The sequence below is a fragment of the Marmota marmota genome, unplaced genomic scaffold, assembly GCF_001458135.2.
Source record: "Marmota marmota marmota unplaced genomic scaffold, marMar, whole genome shotgun sequence".
Lineage (NCBI taxonomy): Eukaryota > Metazoa > Chordata > Mammalia > Rodentia > Sciuridae > Marmota > Marmota marmota.
The window spans coordinates 34,388,308-34,392,779 of record NW_026000016.1 but is presented as its reverse complement, the minus strand read 5'-3'; positions in this window follow the sequence as shown (position 1 = coordinate 34,392,779).

Here is a 4,472-nt window from a genome sequence, read left to right as displayed (position 1 = left end):
CCCCTGTCGCGGCTTTCCGCAGCGGCCCCTCGCTTCATGGAAGTCACGTGGTGGCTCTGAAACCCAGGGGGGGAACGCGAAGCCCACCCACAAGAGGTGACGCCGGGCGGATGGGGGTCAGGGAGGCACGGCGCAGCCTTTGGGGTCCTTCGAACGCTCTAGAGGAACTCGAGTTGGGAAACTCAAGTGGGTGGATTTGGGGTTGGTGGTTTTTTTCCCCAGTCTCATCATGACATCTTCCTGCGCATGGGCCACGCCTCCCCGCCACCCCCAAGCGCGGGTCACAGCCTCGGGGGGGACTTTCTCCAGGGCGATCTGTCACCTGGGAGAGCCACTCTCACTCCTTCCGCAGCCCGGGAGGCGCAGGCGGGAGGCGGGGTCAGCCGGCTTCACAGAGTCCCACTGCACACCCCAAAGCCACGGGCGTCCCAGGGCTTTTCTGCGGAGAGCACCTATCCTTTTTCACCTCGTCCCTCCCGACTGGGCCAGAGAACTAGGCGGGGCGGCACCTTGGGTGAATTCCCTGAGTGGAGGGTGAGCAGGAGCAGAAATGGTGACAGGCTTTTCTGAAAGCAAATCTGCAGCGTTGGACGTCACTTGACAGATTCGGGGATGTGGGCCCGCCACGCTAAGTTTGAAAGGACTAGATCTTTTTTCAGATTAAGGTGGCAGGTGTGGCAAGATTAGGTGTGTGAATGTCACTCCCGTGCCATACTGGACACGGGTAGAGGTATGGAGTGTTTGCCTCCACTTGCCTACCTGTTAAAAATAAGAAGCCAAGATGATTGTATTCAGCAAAGGAAAACTAGTGGTTACAAGTTTGTCTTCTACTTGCTGTGAGCATCGGGAAACAAAGATAGCCTCGAATCTGGGTGGACCGGTGGGACCTAGTTCAGAAGTGCCTTCTGTGGTAGTCACTTTGGCCCTGGACGCAGCAGTGTGTGGATAGTAGAGTCTGTCTGATTTCTAGTGTACATGGCTCCGCCAGGATTTAAGACCCTCCCTTTGCTAAAACTTTCAGAGGAGCTTGCATGAACTTGGCTGCTTGGCTGCTGGCAAGAAAGCTAGTGGAGATTCTGACAGGGGCTTCGGCCAACCGAGGACAGAGGAGGAGGTGCGAGGCAGAGGGAGGACAGAGAATGGTCGCAGCACTATAGACATCGTGCTGCACACAACACTAGCAAGGTTGCAGGGCTGAGCCATTGTAGCCCGGGTTTTCTGCCTAGGTTTCTTTTCTCATCTCCGTTTTATTTCATCACTGAACTTAACTCATGGTTGCCTTGGGATATTACTTTTGCATCTCACTCAGAACACACAATGTGCCTAGCACAGCGCTCTGCACACAGCGCTTGCAGTAGTCAACTGAGAGTCGCCTTTCTTGAAAAATTCAAAGGACTCTAAAAAAACAAGAAAACCTCTGTTGCAGATTTCATAATGTTCAGAAGTGCTTTCATTCCCCAGTGTTGGTTATGAAAGGAAAGGGCAAGGTAAAAACCCATTGGACATTTAAGTGAACTTCCATGCTTCATTCCATTACCTTTTCTGTTCCTGCTGAACAACACCACATTCTAAGTTCTTTGGAGCCACTCCTTCCCATGTCTCTCCCCTTGGGTCCTGGGACTATGTCCCAGCACAAAAGAACTCTTCATATAGGATGAGGGTTCTCCTTATGTTATGCTTAATGGAAGAGATCAATTTGATATACATATCATAATCAGAATTAGTGGATTAAATAGATACAGAAATAAAAATCAGGGAGAAATAAGTCCATATTAATGCCCTGGGATTAGGACAAGGAGAGGATTTTCTAAAACTATGCTTGATAGAGAAATGACATTGGTAAGATATGAACTATGTAAAGTGTTAAACTGTTTTCAGTGACAGCATAACTAGAAATTTAAAACAAATCGAAAACATATAGTGCTTATGATCAAGGATTAAACTATTAAATATATTAACTATTTAATATAGCCCATGAAAAGAAATCAGAAAGGGGCTAAAGTTGTGGCTCAGTGGTAGAGCACTTGCCTACATGTGTGAGGCATCTGAGTTCGATCCTCATAACCATAAATAAATAAATGTTCATTGACGACTTTAAAAAAGAAGCCTTTATACTCAGTCATTCCCATCATTTAATAATAAAAAAAGAAAAGGAATCAGAAAAATACTGAGACAACCCCACAAAGGTAAATTGCACCAGTGACAATGAACTGGCATTTCCCAACAGAAAAAATAATCAAGGAAAATAGAGAAGAAAATGCATGTGAAAATAAGAATCCTCTTAAAATATTAAATTGGCAAAATACCTACTGGAAATTAGTAAATAGTTGCCGGCATCATTATAAATCAGTGCAAATCTATTAGAAAGCAATCATATGATAACTTTTAAGAATTATAAAAGTCATCATTTGACTCACTTTTCCCACTTCTGTAAAATCATCCCAGGAAGATCATTGAATATACTCAGGAGAAAAATACTCTATTCACTAAAAGTTCATAACATTTTAAGAGTGAAATTTTGTAAGTAATATGAATGTCCAATTATAGTTGAATAGCTTACCAAATTATCTCACAGTATAGAATATACCCTTAAAAGTTACAAGAATGCGGACAAATTTGTTATATGGAAGATTCATTTGAAGTGAGGTAAAGAGAGGGGGAAAAAATGAAGATACCAAAAATCAGAAAGGGACTGAAGTTGTGACTCAGTGGTAGAGCACTTACTTAGCATTTTAAATAAATGTATAACATGTATAAAAATCTATGCATATGAAAAAAGATTGGAAGAAACTATACCAAGGTGGTAGCATTTTTCTTGTGATAGTGAAATACTAAGTAATTTCTTTTGAATTCTTCTTGAACTATTAAGTAATGTCTTTTAAACTTTTTTGGAAAACTGTTTTGTGTTCACATCTTCAAACATTTCATATTCATAAGTAATACACATATGTTCATATTATTCCCTTCCCTGGTACTATGCTCATTTGCCACATGGGAATGCCAGCACTTCTCTGATCAAGAAGAATATGTCCTACCAGCCTGTTTTTCCTGTTTTTCTGTAATATTTTCTGGTTCATTTCATCCCTCTTAAGTCAGAAGGAGAAAGAAAAATGAAAACAAAGAAGAAAAGAGAAACAAGAAAAAAATTTTCAAATGTCTCTTTTACTTCTTTTTTTATTTATATTTCTTTTCTTACACTGAGAAGAGAAATGATACAATTTGGTAATTTTCTATTAATACCACAATGACCCTGGATTACATCTTTGGGGACAGGAGAAGGAGGTACAGGAGGTTTATAGTTCAGTGGTCAATACCACTCACTGGTGGTGAGTCACTTCACAAGAAGTCAGCTCTTTATGAAAGCAAGTCACTCATATGCTAAAAAATTCTGTCACTAGTTCACTTTTGCTTTTCTCTTAGGGAAATTGACCTTTTGGTAATTGTACTCTCACTGGTCTTTCTCAGAAGATGGTCTTTTCGGCTTCTGGTGTGGCTAAGGAATAAGAGTGGAAGGCAGAGATCACTGTGTTTACTAGAAAGAAGCCAGCCACTGTGTGTTGGCCATGGTTCTAGGTGCCAGAATATGATAGTGAAGAAAAGAGTCATGCTTCGGGAGGCCCACATTGTAGAAGAGGGATACAGACAAAAAAAAAATGTAGTGTGTTAGGTGGTTGGGAAATATGTTTTATGGAGAAATATGAAACCAGGACAAGAACTAGGGGTTAGGGGTAGGGTGAACATCAGGGAGAAGTGGGCCAGGCTACACCAACAGCAAATGCAAAAGCCCAGTGGAAGCATGCCTGACCATTCAGGAAACTGCAGGAGCTTCATGTGTCTGGAGTGGATCGAGGAAGGTGTGGATTCCAAGAAATGAGGTCAGAATGACAATAAGAGGCAAGGTCATGCAGAGCCTTCTGGACTGCGTGGCTTTTACTTAGAGTGAGATGAGAAACACTGGAGGCTTTTGAGCAGACATATAACATGATCTGGTTTAAGTGTCAATAGACTGAAAGGGGCAAGGAAGACACAGGAGGTGATGGCAGTAATCCAGGAGACTGGGGTTGGAGTTCGGACGATATTGGGAAGAGCAGAGGCTGAGGCAAATTTGCCGGAAGTTAGTGAGCTTCAGTTTCACGATGCCTCACTTGGACAGGTCCTTGTCATGGCCCAAAAGGGAACTAGCAATGTGTGCAGAGGGTGATAAATTTTAATAAAATTTGCAAAAATGGGATATTTAAACCTTAATGGTTAAGGTTACTGTTTGTTTTCACCTCATCACTCACTCAGTCTCCTCAGTAGGAGTCACTATAGGTATTTGGGGGACCCTGCATAGGAGAACTAATCAGACATATTTGCACATTAGGGTATATGCATGTGGTTTCCAGTACCTTCTACCTAAAGTCACATTTTTGCTAGTTATATGGCCTCCAGGAATAAATATTCCCACCACTCACCGCCCAACACTATATATA